Source organism: Uranotaenia lowii, chromosome 2 (assembly GCF_029784155.1).
Source record: "Uranotaenia lowii strain MFRU-FL chromosome 2, ASM2978415v1, whole genome shotgun sequence".
NCBI lineage: Eukaryota > Metazoa > Arthropoda > Insecta > Diptera > Culicidae > Uranotaenia > Uranotaenia lowii.
In genome coordinates, this window is record NC_073692.1 from 322,849,371 (window position 1) to 322,867,061 (window position 17,691).

A 17,691-nucleotide genomic window follows, 5' to 3' on the forward strand; every position below is an offset into this window, starting at 1 on the left:
GCTAGACCTCATGCATGTTTCGCATGGACCTCACCGGCATTAAGGGGTGTCATTATGTGAAATTTTTACCGAGTGGTCTCACTTGTTTTATGTAGTTATTTCGGAATTATTGGAGCGCTCCTTATTAATATTTTTTCAACTTATTTGGCGATCAGAAAAAAAATCGATATGCAATTTTTTTCGATTTATTTCCTTTTATGTGTGTATTTCAGTTTAAAAATTATTTTTACTTAACAAATGAATCAAATAAACTAATAATACTTAAAGCGCACCCTACTGTTGCAACGATCCAAGTCCAAAAAGATGGATAAATTCATCCGCTAGGAAAGTTCTGGCTGTTGCATTATTTCACTTGACAGCAAGATAAGCTCGGTTTCTGGCTCATTTGTTATCTAATACGTGTCGGCTTGCATGAATTATGTTCTACATCAGCAATCCAAAGAACGGCTGTATGCTTCCTAGAGATGAACAATTTTTTGACGAAAATTCTCATTCCAAAATTTAAGCGTGAAATGATACAGCTGCTGAAAGTCATTAAAAATTTGAAATTATATTCAATAGATTCACATAAATTGATGATCGACTCTATAAAAACTGTACTCCAACTATAAGAAAACAAACCATCGACATTTCGCGATTATTCGTGGCACAAAAAACGAAAAATCGTGAGCTTCACCGCAGGATGCACTCCATTGCAAGAGGCATTACAGCGTGGAAACTGTAGCTGCATCTACTAAAGGAGTTTGCTAAAAAAAAGGTGCACCACATAAAGTACAACCGTGGTGTTGTACCCCCGTTTCGTTTCCAAGAAGGTATTGGTGTTTCAAATTGTGCAATCAAGCTCGGACAGCGCGGAAAAAGTGCATCCATCCAGCAAGAAACGGCTCTGCCTGCATGTAGTAGAAGTCTCTCAGTCCCCATGAATAGTTAGGCCAGCAACAAACCCGGTGCAAATTTATTCGCCAACTCGCAAGCCTCGCCTTTTCGCCTTTTTCACTTGTGGCGGATAACATCGTCCAAAACCACATCGGAAAACGAATGAAAAATATAAACCGCCTCACGGAAGGGATGCTAGAAGAACCTCCAGGTACCACCAGCATAGCAGAAGGAGTGCTTCAGAAATGATAAACAAATATAGCAGCAGCTCAAAAGAGTCACCTCAAGAGCCGCTGTTGCCTCGGTTTTCCAAGAGAGTGAGACTTCACAAGGTGGGTGGGTGGAAAAAGGGGGAAGAAACCAGGTAATATAATTACTTTCACGCTTCTTTGCCTAGACATGAGCGCCGAGCAGCGGCCAATGTTTCAAGAATGGATGGTCACGGTTTGCAATAGGACTAACTACTGCTATAGTTGCTGGTAAAGTAACAAACTAAAACTAGTTCGAGACTCCGGTGGATCCTAGCCAACACTATGGGTATAGACCTAATACTATTACTCGTTGTCCGCAAGATCGAAGACCTCGGGCTCATCGAGATGGAATGATTTTCGCTCCTTCTCTCGGCGTGAGGCATTGCAATCATTATTACGATGTGCAAGGAACGAAGAGGGTTCATTGAACTCTTGCAAGCAATTTAGAGCAGCGCAACAGGTTGCAGATGATTTTTCCTTGCTGACCAGTTATCTGGTGGGAAAACATCTTCAATCAATATTATCTAATCGATATCAGCTCAGTGATCGATTAACTGGATTGCATAGATAAGTGATATTACAGTGCTGTGTGATGTAGAGTTGTGAGGAAAAAACTGTTGCTTTCAAGGAAGTGTGACTAAAGAAAATTACGCTTTCGAACTTGAAAAACTGCATAGGTACTTAAACAAACATGTTGTGAAATATAGCCCTAATGTAGTTTTAATTTATGTTTGGCTTCCAGCTATACCATGGGTTGGTGAAAAAACACTCTCAGCATATTTTTGAAAACTTTTTTTTAACAATTTTTATTTTTTTAAGAATAAGTTTAATATTTCATTTGAGTAAACATTAAAAATATAAATTTATTTGCAAGTATTTCGAAAAACTCACAGCCCATTTAGATTTTACTTTGTAAGGTCATGATTCAAACGAATGCTCAGCAAACCTATATACGGCTGCCGAAGTGGCCTAGAGAATAGCGTTCAAGTCTTCTAAGCCAGCGGTTATGAGATCGAGTCTCGGTCACGGCATACATAATACTCTTTCTATCAGCAGGTGGTATTAGTATTAGTAAGATGCTAGCCATCTATAGAGATGAGATGAAGGATACGCAGAAAATAAATCAATTTGAAAAAAAAAACTATAGGGTGAGAGTTCCTATTTGGACCTAGAGCCTACATTAGTCCTAAAATGCCGTAAATTGTAAATAATTCATTTTGTTAGCATAGGATGAATCCTATGCACACAATAACTCTGATTCATCCTGAACCCTACCATACCGCTTTTTGCCAATAAAAAAATCTTTCTGATAAGATTTTCAACGTTTTTAAAAATGTACATACCTTCTCATCAGTGGTAAATCAGGAAGCTCAATTGGTGGGGCGTGTTTTGAAAAATTAGAGCAAATGAGGAAAACTAACAAATTTTTACTGTCCAAGCCAAAAATAAAAGGGAAATTACTTTCACAGTGAAGATTATGAGCCATTCTTCCTATTTTTCCTAAAATAAATGAATATCAATAAAAAACCCGGAAAATTTGTGATGGGTCCAGAAATAGGAAACTTTTGACTTAGATGGTCCATTTTTAGATCTGACATCACCAAAACTTTGTTTCGATACCAACAAATCGATAAAAGTGCGAATTTCAATATGGGGTATAATTCAGAACCAATATTGAATATTTCTAACATTTTTAGTCAGCATTACGCAAATAAACTATAGGTTTTATGTCTTTTATAAATTTTGTAGCGGCCCACCACACTCCCCCACACCAAAAGGCTCAATTGAGCCTCCTGGGAACGGAAGCTAATGTTTTCGGCATGTCTGGCAGCAAAAGGCATTAAAAAGCTATACGAGAGCAAAATTTAACTCATGCTGAGAACGCAATAATAGATTATTGAATGCGGGGAAATGTGACGATACTAATTAAACTAACTAACACCATGAATCTCAATGGAAAGAGATTTCCTTTTAAGAGATCCATGTTAAAATGACATTTTACTATTCTTTACAACAACAACAAAACAAATTTACAGAAAATAATTAATAATATTTTAAATGTTTTACTAAGATTATACATAAATTATTGCTACAAATTTTTTATAAAAATAGGTACTTAAGACAAACCTTGTTCGACATTTTTTTAACGATTTAATTTAGTTTTGAATATTTGGAGTAACTTGTTTTCGAAAATGGAACGAGAATTGGTTTCTTTTAATTCGTTAGGTAAGGAGTTATATTTTGTAGGACCAATGAAAGAAATTTTTTTCTGTCCTAAACTAGTTGATGATCGACATCGTTGTAATTGATTTAAATGGCGAGTATTATGTGTTCTTATTGCAGTCGAGAAATGAATATTTCAGATGATCGTTGTTGAGTGTAAACTATCAAAGACGTACATTATAGTTTGAAAGTCACAAATGTCTACTAGAGGTAAAATATTATGGGATGTGGTTGAGTAAATAAGTCTAGTTAGATAAAGCAAAGGAAGCTTGTAGATATATTTTAAACACCGATTTTGTAAGGTTTGAAGTTTTTGGAGATTTGATTGTGATGCGCGTCCCCAAACTAGTATAAGATAATTTAGCAAAGAGTGAATGTGTGCATAGTAAAATTTGAGCAGGACATGTTGAGGTATGAAGTTTCTTAATCTCCAAAGTACACCACAGAGGGGGGAAATTTTTATCTCTAAACTTTGTATGTGGCAATTCCAAGAAAGAGTTTCATCTAAATGTAACCTGAGATATTTAAAGTTCTTTACCTTGAGTATCACAAACTCGTTCAGGTGTGGGTCTCGGTGGGGAGGTAAAATTTTTCTAATAGAATGAAATAACATGTACTTTGTATTTTTTTTTGTAGTTTAATGAAAGAAGATTACTGTTAAAATACATGGATAACAATTTAAGATCATGTTCTAAATTGTTGATGATTGTGATTGGGGATTTCCCTGTATAGAAAAGAGCTGTATCATCAGCGAATAACCTTGCTGTCCAACGATTGCAACGAGTGTGCCAGATCCAGGTCTAAAACCGTATTGTAGTTTATAAAGAATATTGTTTTGATCAAGAAAATTTATAATTCTTTTTACCAATAGTTTCTCAAACACCTTACTGAAAACGCTAAGAGTTGAAATTGGCCGGTAGTTATTAGCATCATCCGAATCACCAGACTTAAAAATAGGAGTAACTTTGGCTATTTTAAAGCACTCTGGAAAGCTGCCTGTTTCAATGATTAAGTTGAAGAATTTCGTTAAAATATAAGAAAATGGAACGTTATTATTTTTTTACACGCTTGTAGGGAAACAATCTGGTCTGAACTTTTTTTTATTTTTTAGAGTCAGTATGATAAGATTAACTTCATTTTCATCGGTTGGTTGTAGGAACAAAGAGTTTCGCACCTCATTTATATTAGATAAAACATCAAATTCCGATTCAGCGGGAATTTTCTTGGCAAGATCTGATCCAATTGAAGAAAAATAACTGTTGAATTTATCAGAAACTAACTGATCTCATACGAACTCCGTTTCGCTTTCAACTTGGAATATGTCATGAACAGTTTGTATGAAAGTCAATTGCCAAGCATTTTCCAGATGCACTTCTGAATTCATTGTTAAGCAATAATTGCAAAAATATTGGATAATCACTTTGTCTGTAATCTGCTACTAAATTTGAAATCAGTAATCAATTGACCGTGCCAAAAAACCACGTGTATAAATTTCGACTGAATCATTGCATGACAACTAAATTATTGACAAAAAGCTAAACCTCTTTCGGGGGCTCTTATATAATCTTTGATATCTGAAATCGATTGCCCTTCCCTCAAAACTCCCGTGTGCAAATTTTTAAAGCAATCCATTGTAAAATAACGTCAATATTGCTAAAAACAGTGGAAAATGAATTTATATGGACGACCCCTTTTGTCGACCCCTGGCCAAACATTTGACATCTGCAATCGATTGCCCGTCCCTGAAAACTACCGTGTACAAATTTTTATCCCAATCCGATGTATAATAACGACGATATTGCAAAAATATTGAAAGGTTTATATGGACGACCCCTTTTGCCGGCCCCTTACACTGAATTTAATACCTGAAATCCATTGCTTATCTCTCAAAACTCTCGTGTATCAATTTTCGTCTGAATCCGATGTATAATAACGACAATATCGCATCAACAGTAAATAGTTTATATGGACGACCCCTTTGGCCGACCCCTGATTTTAGTTCGGATAAGTGAAATCAGTTGTGTGTCCCTAATAACTCTTATGTGCAAATTTTCATCCCAATCTGATGTATAAAAACGTCAATATCACTAAGGTACTGAAAACTTAATATGGCCGACCCCTTTTGCCGGCCCCTTACACTGATTTTGATACCTCAAATCGATTGCACGTCACTCAAAACTATCATGTACCAATTTTCATATGAATACGATGTATAATAACATCAATATCTTTAAAACAGCGAACAGTTAATATGGACGACCCCTTTGGCTGACCCCTTACACAAAATTCGACACCTTAAATCAATTTCTCGTTTTTCAAAACACTCATGTGCAATTTTTCAACACGATCCGACAAAAAGTAACGTCAATATCGCGAAAACAATATTTGTCTTCTATGGACGACCCCCTTCAGAAGGGGTCATCCGAAAATCTAAAAACATTTTTCATCATTCCTGGTCCTAATAAGCATCCATGCCAAATTTCAGCTCTCTAGCTCTTAAGACGGCTTAGTCTATAGAGGACAAACAAACAAACAAACAAACAAACAAACAAACAAACAAACAAACAAACAAACAAACAAACAAACAAACAAACAAACAAACAAACAAACAAACAAACAAACAAACAAACAAACCAACAAACAAACAAACAAACAAACAAACAAACAAACATACAGAAATTGCTTTTTATATATATAGATATGTTTTTTGTCAGTTATAAGTTCACCATTGTCTGTAAGCTGAATTTGCGACGATTTTTTTGATTTTCCTAACAGTTGATTAATGTTTTTCCAGAGTTTGGTATGGGGGGGTATTATTTAGAAGATTTTCAAAGTACAACTGCTTGCTTGTTTGCTTTTTGTGATGTAATTTTTTGTTGATATGTGCAAGCATTTCTGTGAGGTGTATATCATTGGGATGATTTTTCACACGTTTCAGATAATTATCTTTTAGCTTTATCAATGCCCAAAGATCGAAAGACATCCATGGACAATAACTGTTTTTGAGATTTATTTCTTTAGAAACTGATTTTGTGCACTGCCTAAACATACAATTGCAAATTGAAGTAATCTCTTGTATGCCACTATGCACATTTTCTCCAGGGACAAATGTTCGGATGTAATTTGAGAACAAATTATTAAGTTTGACGTGATCTGTGATATCTCTTTTCAAAACCGTTCTTTGACGTTCCGACAGCATTCTGAAAGTTGTAAGAATCTGTAAATGATCACTAATATCTGTAAAAATTGTATGATTTTTTATGCGTTCTATATCTTTTAGTTTGCAGATTACATGGTCTAGAATATTTTGAATTTTCGGCCTCGTTGGATAAATATTGGTACATGCAAAGCTGAAGGACTCTAGCAATGTTTTGTATCTACAGACAGTATTAGTATTAACAAGATTTACTGGGACATTTGAATCTCCAACAATTAGATAAGAATGTTTATCAGGTACGGAAGAGAGAAGGGATTCAATTTGTTCACATAGAGAGCTAAATGAAAAAGCCGGTGGTCTGTAGATACTATGAACGTAGACGGATTGACCGCAAATAGCAATTTCTATACTTATTCTGTGAAATCCGTCACAAGTAACATTCATCTTTGGCTTAAAATTTAAATTTCTATTGATGAACATTGCTAAACCGCCATAAGGTTGATCTTTACAAGAAAATATAGATGCATAACCCGGTATATTGTAAATGAGGCAAATATCATCAGTAAGCCATGTTTCACTTATTACTATTATATCTAGGTTAGTAAACAACAAGAAGTTTCAGCTATTGTTCTGCTGAAACAGCTAACGGGGAGTGAAAGTTTTGAGATATTCACAACAGAAATTTAAGTGTTTTTTAACGTTAAAAAGCTGTAATACCTTTTTATTATAATATTAGACTGAAGGTAACAATTTAAATGAATTTAGATACATACTTCCGAAAAATCATACTTTTTATAGTAATTTTTGTTCTAGGTCCAATGAAAGGTACCAGTTCAGAATCAAAATAGGAACAGTAAGTGTAAGGATGGAAATTTTGATCATCCATATCTTGGCAAATCTTTCAATAACGGCGAAACCTATGATGAAAATTTTTATTGAAACTTGCAGATAAGATCATGAACTGTAAATAAATTCCCTGAAAGATATAAACCTCCCGTCCATTTATGAGAGAAACATGATTATTCGAAAACCACCACTTAAAGGGTCCAAAGTAGGGCAGCTAGTTGCCCTAGTTGTTTCGTCAACACTGAAGATAAATTAAATAAAATAAATTTCTATGGCAACGTTTGTAATTTTGGGAACACTAGGCAAAGCAAAAAAAAGTCAGTTATTGATCTATTTTCGTGAGCGACAGACGTGTCTGAGTGAGTCTCTGTATTGAGATTCGTAAGAATCGTAAAATCACGATACCATTATATTCAGATTATAGGCCAGATCGAATTTCAGGAAGGGGTCGTCTATTGAGCCTGAAGATTGTATGAAATTTTGAGACATTTTGTTCGGGAGGAATATAAAAAACTAGTTTTTCATCAATATAAAGGTGTCAAAATTTCGACCGCCCCGACCGGAACATTCAAATTAAAATGCATGCCTTTACGTCAAAGGGGAGAGTTGCATTTCTTCACATCTTTTTGGGAAAATTTACCTTGATTCCCATTTCTTTCGCTGAAAATTCACAGAAGCTTATTTTTATGATTTTGATCAACTTTAGTTGAACGAAATACTTTAGGCAATCGGCAATCGTTTAGGCACAGTATTTGATAAATTATAAAATATCATAACCACAGGGGCTCAGAAATATGGCTTTCAGCACTTTATAATTCAATATTTTTTCCTCAAATTCCCTATAACTAAAAGCACGTTAGTTGAGCAAACTGACAGCCATTTGCAACACACGTGCTCCTTCGTATGACTAATTTTTAATACAACTGATAGTCAGTTGTGTACTTTGGTTTCTCCTTCCGCTTTTTTATTTTTTGTTTATTATTAAAGTAATATGATATTAATTAAAAAAAAAAAAAGTCAACCATGAATCAGTGTATTTTGATTTATGTTTCTCAATATATAGTAGTGGTAAATGTGATGTACGCTAGGCACGTGGCGGAAAAATGATATGATTTTTTTTTATTAATTGAAAATTCAGAAATTTGAAAACTTGAGGCATATCCAGTATTTTTGAGCAATTTTCAACGATACGTTTTACCATTGAAAAACATGGACAAAGCTATCAACTTGTCGTTCAGACAAAACAAATGTATCATCAAAACTTATTTAAAGTTTCACGTAAAAAAAAGAAAACTTTTGAAAACCAACACAACAAGAAAACATGTCTACTTTTACACCATTATTATCCAAAACGCAAAAACCTCACCTCGCATTTTTTTTTCAAAAGCCCACTTTGCAGTATGAGTTTTTTTTTGTTTATTAGCAACACTATGAATACTATTCTACACTACACGGAAAATAATAAAAAGGTTAAATTAACCGGTTAACGGGGGAATTTTTTTCCACCCCTCTTTCGAGGTAAATTTTACCTTTTTTCATTCACCTAGCAAAAAGGTGAATTGTACTTTTTTTCTTTTCACCATGATGAAATGTAAATGTAAATGTAAATTTCACCCTTTTGGGATTCACTGAGCAAAAAGTTACATTCTACTGGTTTCGCATTCAGATCAAATAAAACAAAGACACAAATTCATTTAAGATTTGATTTTTATTTAAGAAAGAAAGATTACCTATGTGATTCATGTTTTGGGAATCTGTGTTTCAATAATATTCTTTTTTCCAAAGTTCCGGCTCAGTGGTCTCCGTTTTTTTCTTGAGTGTTCCGTTTTGTTGGATGAATACACTTATGCATCCTCTTGGACATCAACGCTGCCTTTCCCGTATCCTTGCGCTCCACCATGGCCACTGAATTCTCCTACAATTAGCATACTCCGTGCCTTCTTCGTTGGATTCATCCTACCAGCTGAGGGATAATATTGGCTGTTCCGGAATGATGAAAAAACACTTTGTAGCTCAGTAGACCAATCTGTAATATAGTTTCATGATGCGAACTAGCAAAACAAAGTGAAATGTAATGGAAAATTTACCTTCCTTTTCCTATTTTTACGTATTGTGTACGATACAAAACTTATTCCTGAATGGAAAAACAACTTGACCTAAATAAACGGGGTTGGAAAATAGTTTCCCATTTTTAGGTGAATTTTACCGTTTTGTTCAGCGCAATCCAGGTCAACTTTACCTCGCTACGAAGTAAGCTTTATTAAGAGGTAGAAAAAACCTTTTTTGGATTTACCTTTTTTCTAGGTGAATTGTACCTTTTTGTTTTGCTCAATTCAGGTGAAATTCACCTTGCTATGAGATAAGCTTTACTGATTCTGAATTTACCTTTTTTGTCGTTGAATTCTTCTTGATTATTTGCTCGATACAGGTAAACTATACCTCTTACCGAGATAAATTGCATCTTGGTGAGGTAAAAGTTATTTATTTTATCTTTATCTTTTATCTTTTTATTATTTTCCGTGTATATTATTCAAAGAAAAAAGAGTTGATGTATTGAAGTATTTTTAGCTATAAACCAGTAACGATAAATGTACGTGAAGTCAACATTTTTTACTGGAATTTTTAATTTTTTTTGAAGATTTCCATTATTTACTGATTTAACCCATTATTGTTACTATACAATTTTCAGTGTCTTCAAAAAAAAAATGCTTACTCACTATACGCATCGTCCAGTTGTGGATATCACATGATACCAAAGTGAATTGTTGTTTGTTGATTAATTTTGGATTTTAAGCCTCTCGAGTTTATTCATCCCATAAAGTAAATCAGTTGGTTTGGCAACATAAAAAAAAGATTTTGTTGGTTTTGAATGATTCTAGCATGAATTTTCATCTCAAACGATTACAACTCTTTTAAAAACCTGATGAGTTTTTTTGTCGGATAGTTAAAAAAAATTCCGCAGCGAATTTCAATTTGCTTCCCTTAGGCTTTGTTTTTCAATTAGGGATTTGATTTCTTTCGAGTAAAAACAGGTTCATAAAGCTTTCAAATTTGAGGAACAAAATTAGAAAGATACGTAATATGAAAATCAATTCTCAAAGGACCAAATTATAATTCTTGGTATTTAGATAATGAAATTAAAAAAAAAATCATTATAGAATTCAAATTAACATATATAAAATTTTTAACGAATTTCTTGAAGCAAATGTATAAAAGTCAGAGATAAAAAATTGTTCTTAACCTTAAGGGGGGGGGGGGGGGGGTGGGGTAGGGTCTAACGGGTATAAAAAACACGATTTTCACGATTTTTTTTCTAGAGATATCGTTCAAACAAATGTATTCAAATTTTTGCCATTATACAAAGCATTGTTAAAAGAACATTTAGTAAATTTTTCGTAGAAAAATATTGAAAAAATGAGCCGGTGACGGAGCACTTTCGAGGATTTTTTAGAAAACAGGATTTGCGGTAGACACGGTATCTCAGCACAGAATTATCTGAAGTCAAAAAATCAGAGCAAAATATTTTGAATAGATGTTTTTCTGGACCCCAACGTTTTTATTTAACTTAAAAAATTTGTTATGAAATTTTTGTGGCTGTTTGAAGTTAAAACTACGATTTTTCACGAAAAATTCCGAGATTTTTCACCTGTAAAATCTCCCCAAAGTAAAAAGAACAAAATAGAAAAACTTTGGGGTCTGGTATTTTATATGTAGAAAATATGTTCCAAATTTGAAAAGAATCGGATAAGTAACGCGTTTGAAGTTTCTGCTCTTGCTTTCTTGCAGTATTAGATAGGAGGAGATAAAGGCCTATAACTTCTACAGTTTTGCTTCAATTGACTTGAAAATTTGACACAACTTTTTTTGTAGAGAAATGAATCCAACTTAGATGAAATTTCAGGGACTAGATAAGAGAAAATCGATGTTGAAAAACATGCGAAAAAAATTCGCCTTGTCTCCCGGTGAGACTTGAACCCACATCTTGCGCCTCTCCGGGGCCCATGTATTAACATTCTACTACATTTTTCGCATGTTTTTCAACATCGATTTTCTCTTATCTAGTCTCTGAAATTTCATCTAAGTTGGATTCATCTCTACAAAAAAAGTTTCGCTGACTGAATGTTTGAGTCAAGACCCATCTCTGGGTCGCAATTTCAAAATTTGACACAACATTCATGAAATGTTTTACAATAAGAAAATAAAAAAATCGATTTTTTGAAAGTGTTAGACCCTACCCCCCTTTAAGAAGAACAAGTTAGTAACCAAGAACATTTTTCGTAATCATTTTGCTAATTTCCCTTACAAATAAATGTTTTATGAAAAAGTTTATACCGAATCATAATATTATAGTTCTTCAAGAGTCCAATGCAGTTATCTGTCTAAGAAAACAAACCTAAAATATGACTTTAATCTTTTTCATATCTCATCATCAAAATTTGAAGGGACGGAAGTAAGAAACCATTAAAATAAAAAATAAATTCATCAAATTTCGAAAGAAAAAAAAATAAAAACATAGTACACATATAAAAAATAGCAAAAACTGTAAAATTAAGGATCCAATATGACCACTTTTGGAATTCACGAGGGCAAATGAGTTTCACAACACCTTTAAAGTAAGGTGTATGAACCCTATAGATTTAGTACAGATTCACACTACCGTTGGACGCATAATTGTCACATGTTACATCCTGAAACTTCTTTCTTCTCGGTGTCTAGAGGACTAATTCCAAAATTTTTGTTTGCCGTTTTTTTGATAGAAACATCGAATTCACTCTAAAAAACATGTTTTTTTTTTAAATAAAATAAAAATATTCGTCGCTACGAGGCTACGAGGACATCAAAATGTAACAAGTAACAATTATGTTTCCAGCGGCAGCACTGTTTTTTCCAGTTTCTATTCTTTAGAAGTTTCTAGAGCCTTTTGAATACTCCATGGCGTTTACAGTAATTTTACACTTACCACGTGGAAGGCCCAATTTCTTCACAAAAAGATGCAGGTTATGTTATAAATTGGTCGAATAATCCATTTGAAACACCGTTGAATTTGGAGTTGAGTGTGGAGTTGAGAAACTCCATATTTTAGAATCTAAAGACTACTCATGAACTCATAACATGACTTTGATCATCAAATGTTACAACTACATTGAAGCGCCAAAAAGGATCCCTGATGATGTAGATGAATCTTAAGGATGGATTTACCTACGTTCAAAGTGAAAAATCATCATTTAGGATCAGATAAAGCTTAGTTCTTTATGAAATGGGACACTTTCTTTTGCTAATAGCTAATTTTCTAGTAATCGGACATTCAAAATTTTGACAGCACTTTGCTGCCTGTGAAAAGTACTATCCGACCTATTTCTTCCAAAATTTTATGTTTTTGCGTTTTTAAGATAATTACGATGTGAGAGAAAAATGAGAAAATAATTTTGCAGTTTCCTAAAAATCTGTCATCATCAAATTGATAGCTGACAAACCGTTGATTATTCAAAGAATTACTGTGTGTGAGTGGTGGAAAAGTATGCCAACACTGTCAAAAATGTCCACAAAGTTCAAATCAAGCATTGGAATGAAGCACATGATCAGTGACTACGATTGAGGGTCATCAGGAAAATCAAGTCTCATACCAGTATTTTTAATTTTGTATAAGCAAAAAACTAAGTGTAAATTGCTGAAATTTCCAAAAAAAAAAATTCTCTGATAAGTTGAAAGTGTTGCTCTGATAAGTTGAAAGTGATGAATCATCCAAACCTAACCTCAATCAACAATTTTTTACTAGTTCCAGAGCTCGTAAGCCGTATACATAGTTGGTACCTAGGCTATGGGACAGATGATTTCTGATGAACGACCAAACTTATGAAATTTTAAACAAATTCCAGCTTTTGAATCCTATACCACGTTTGTTCGTGGCAAGATCCCGAGCATATTGAATTAATATTTGCTGGTTGTTTTGTATATAATGATTTGCCAAAATTCTGCTTCAGTGGAATAAAAACAATTTTTAAAACGAAAACTTTGATTTTCGCTGTAAGCCCAAGAAGAGTAATCTTGTTTGTACCCTTCGCAACCTACAATCTTTACTTACCGATTATACTTTAAGTTCAATCTCATGATGGTTTACTTTGTTATTGTCAATTTTTTCCAGCAGAAATTTAATTAAAATCGCTTGAAAGTAGCTTAAGTTTTGTCAATTTCGAAATAACTGAATCTACAAAATTGCCCTCAGTTTCTTTCAAAAGAGAAGTATTGGTCCAAAAAGTAGCAGAAATTGAAGAAAGAAGATGCAGCCACCTAAAAAACAGATTAGACGAAGCAAACGTTTAAAAAACTGATTAATATCACGACTGAAAAAAGTGTGTGCTGGCCGATGGGAGGTACCAAGAAAAAAGTGGAATTGTTTCTTAAATATAATTTTTTTCAATTTGATTTAATTATCAAAAGATACCCTGCATTTCCTTCCTAGAAGGTATTAAGATAAAACGAATGGTTTTTGAGATGCACGCATTTGTAACTGTCCTTTTTCTAAAAGAACTAAGCTTTACTGTGAAATCCGTAAAGAATGTTAAAGGTTTCTCGAGAAACTTCGAAAAATCAAAAAGTTTCCGAAATTTTTTCTCCTCAATTGAATTTTTATGTGAAAGTCTATTGAAGAAGCTTCTAGTGTAACAATAATGCATAGTAAACGTTAGAAAAATCATAGATCCAGAGAGAAACATTCATAGTTGATCTTTATACAAAAACACCTTCTGTTTTTTTTATTGGACGTTAATAAAAAAAACACAAAATAAGAATAATTGATTTGTGTTCAATCCGAAAATTTAGGAAAATATAATCACATGTAATCATATATGTGTCAAATCATTTTTAGATAATTTTTAAAGTTATTTTTTACCAATCTTTCGTTGGACTCCTTAGTTAGAAGTTGTGTAATATTTTCGATAGTGCGCACCAACTCGGAAAATAACATCTGATTTTCTATTTTTATTTTAATATTTCCCGTCAATTGAGAAGCAACTAGATTTTTAGTTTAAAAAATTCAAAACACCCCTGTTTCGCAATGAAAAATTGCCAAAATGCATACAGTAATGTTATGAAATCAATGCATTTTTTCTTGAACTATAGCTGTGACAATTTGTAGGTTGAATGCTTAAAAAGTGCGACTCTTGCACAGATGTTCGGCATATTATCAATGTTTTTTTAAAATATAATTTAAAAAAAAAACAAAATTCGTTTTATAGCTCTTAAGTGAAGCTCTTAGAAACATTAATTGATTTTTACCCTCAAACATGTTATTTTTAAACATTTTTTTTTGGCACCCAACAACGAGAGAACAGTGATTGAAAATAATATTGTTCATAAATTATGTTTTATGTACATACATACTTTTATGTAAAATAAACAAAGTTTGGGTAACATGAAAGCTGAAGCGATTTAGAGCATAGACCAAAATTACACTTTATAAGAGGAGAGGACTTTTATGGGCTTCAATAATTGTTGAAGTTAAACTGCTACAGACAAGCATGAACAGATTTTTTATTTTTTAACTAAGATGAAATTAGAAAACAAGTTTATGACGATTTTACCTATTTATTAATTTATTTCTTTTTTCTCTTCCAGGTTTTGAATGAACAACCAAATACCACAAAATTAAGGTAATTTTTTGAGCAAAGCTTCAATTCGACTTTTGATAGCATTGTAACCAATTTTCTTTTGTGAAAACTGGGAAGTCAATCTTTAATTTTTTATCCAAACCGAGAAATTTTCCCGAAGCTATCAATTTAAGAAAAACATATTTCCGGACTTCGTATCTAACCTACATTTTTAGCCGCTTACTGACACCTTAAACCAGTTGATTTTGTATCTCCCCTTTTTCAGTTGGTCGGAAGGTTTCCTTTACATTTTTTTTCGAATTCTTTCAAGCGATGCTCGACAAAATAAATCACCGCAACTTCAAACAGTTGTCTTTTTTCTTCATTTTCTTCAAACGTTTGGTGAATGGTTGGATGTTGGGTTTAAAGAAAAAGGCATCGCCAAACAGGAAAACCGGTGAAACGAAAATGGCAGCAATTATTTTTACAATTATATTGGCACCTTTCGCATGGAGAAGTTAGTTGAGCTAAATGTTGAAAAAAATAACTCAGAAAATTTAAGCAGAATGTGATTAATGTAGTTTCCTCCAGTAAAAAAACACAACTTTATCCAATTCTCTGGTTTCGGTTTTTAGCTGTTTTTTTTTCAAATCTTCAGCCATTCACTCAACCTGTGTTATTTAAAAGTCAGCTTTCAGTCAGAGTATTTACTTAGGCAAAGGAAAACGTCCTCCGACGTTAATGACTCTCTGATTGATGTTTTCCACCAAATTGCGCCTGAAGAAAAACTTCTCAAAAATGCGTCCTTGGGATACCGAAAGCAGGAAAAATTTGCATATGAAAAGTGCTTCCACCGCAATTTTCTTTAGGTGTTCTTTGAGAGGGAAAATTGAATTCATCAAGAAAGAACGACTGCCACTAACTTCAATGTCTTTCTAGGGTGGGTCATGTTTTTTTTCAGGTGTTTTTTTCTTTTTCAACCAAAAGAGTGTAGCTTTTTCATTCATCGTCGCTCCATTATTAATGGTTTAATTTGCTTCCCCTGAATTTTTTTTTTTTTTGTAGCGGCCCACCACACTCCCCCACACCAAAAAGCTCATTAGAGCCCCCTGGTAATGGACGCTACTGTTCTCAGCATGTCTGGCAGCAACAAAAATTAATAAAAAACGCGGGCAAAATTTTACTCATGCTGAGAACTGAAATGTTTAAATTTAGTGCGAGGAAATGTAATGATAATATTAAATTAAATACTACATGGATCTCAATGGAAAACAGATTTCCTTTAAAGAGATCCACTATTTGATATTAATACTACTAAGCAAACATTTAATCAAATAAGACATTATAATTTAAATAATTAATAAAAAAAAAAAGAACACACAAAGAAACTAAATTGCTACAAAAATTCACAAAAAATTAATTATAAAAGAAGAAAACTGGTCACTGATCGAACGGTTTTTAACGACTCAATTTTTCTTTTAATAGCTGTATTACTTTGATTTTGAACGTGGAACGGTTGTTGATGGTTTTTATTTCATTAGGCAAGGCATTGTGCTTAGTTGGACCAATAAATGATATTCTTTTTTGACCTAAGGATGTCACGGATCGGCTTCGTTGTAAAAAATCTGACTGGCGAGTGTTATGAGTACGCAATCCCGTTGTAAAATGGATGTTTTGATTACTGAAACTTGTGTGTAAATTGTCGTAGACATATATTACAGTTTGTAAATCGCAAAGATCTTTTAATGGAAGAATGTTATGGGCTCTTAAGGTGTAGAGCTGTTGGGTAGGAAAGAGCAACGGTAGTCTATAAATATTTTTTAAGCATCTATTCTGGAGAGTTTGAAGTTTTTGTAAATTTGACAAGGAAGCTCTTCCCCATATCATAATAAGATAGTTAATATGAGAGTGAATAAACGCAAAGTAAAATTTCAATAAAACATGTTGAGGCACAAAATTTCTCAATTTCCATAGGATACCACAAAGAGGAGAAACTTTTTTCTCTAGATATTCTGTGTGACGACTCCAACAAAGAGTTTCATCTAGGTAGATTCCTAAATATTTAAAGCATTTTACCCTCTCAATAACATTTCCATTTATCGTTGGGTCAATATTCGGAGGTAATCTTTTATGTGAAGAATGAAATAACATGTATTTGGTTTTCGTATAGTTGAGTGAGAGCAAGTTGGTATTAAAATATTTAGATAACAATTTCAAGTCATTTTCAATTTGTTGAATGATAATATCAGTAGATGCTGCTGAGTAGAAAATTGCTGTATCATCAGCGAATAGGCGTGCTGTGCCTTTTAATGGTAAGTTACAGAGATCATTAACATACAACAAAAAAAGTAACGGACCTATATTGCTACCTTGTGGTACACCTATATCAATATTTCTTACCACGCTTTTGGTATTTTCAATCACTACAAATTGCTTCTGCCCCTCTAAGTAACTGCGAAGGATATTATTAGCTGTTCCTCTTATTCCATATTTGTCTAGTTTGGATAGTAATATTTCGTGATTCAATGTATCGAAAGCTTTTTTAAGGTCCAAAAACAATGCTCCCACAATATTTTTGGAATCAATTTTAGATATAATGGAGTCGACTAGTTCTGAGATGGCAATTAGTGTGCTCGAGCCGGATCTGAAACCATATTGCAGCTTATAAAGTATGTCATGCTGGTTCAGGAAATTTACAATTCTGGTCACAAGAAGTTTTTCAAACACTTTACTAAAAACACTTAAGGTAGAT

At 33.3% G+C, this 17,691-nt stretch overlaps 1 protein-coding gene across 2 annotated transcripts in view; it reads left to right on the forward strand.

The window, feature by feature from the left end:
* Positions 1–17,691, forward strand: part of LOC129748728 (probable serine/threonine-protein kinase DDB_G0282963) — a 366,662-nt gene that overhangs the window by 114,388 nt on the left and 234,583 nt on the right. Inside the window, exon 2 of one of the 2 annotated variants that reach the window (XM_055743422.1) lies at positions 14,968–15,002. The exons of the other annotated variant lie outside the window; for it this stretch is intronic. The gene's annotated coding sequence lies outside the window, so the exon portion shown is untranslated. The remainder of the gene's footprint in view (positions 1–14,967; positions 15,003–17,691) is intronic. 2 annotated transcript variants of the gene reach the window in all.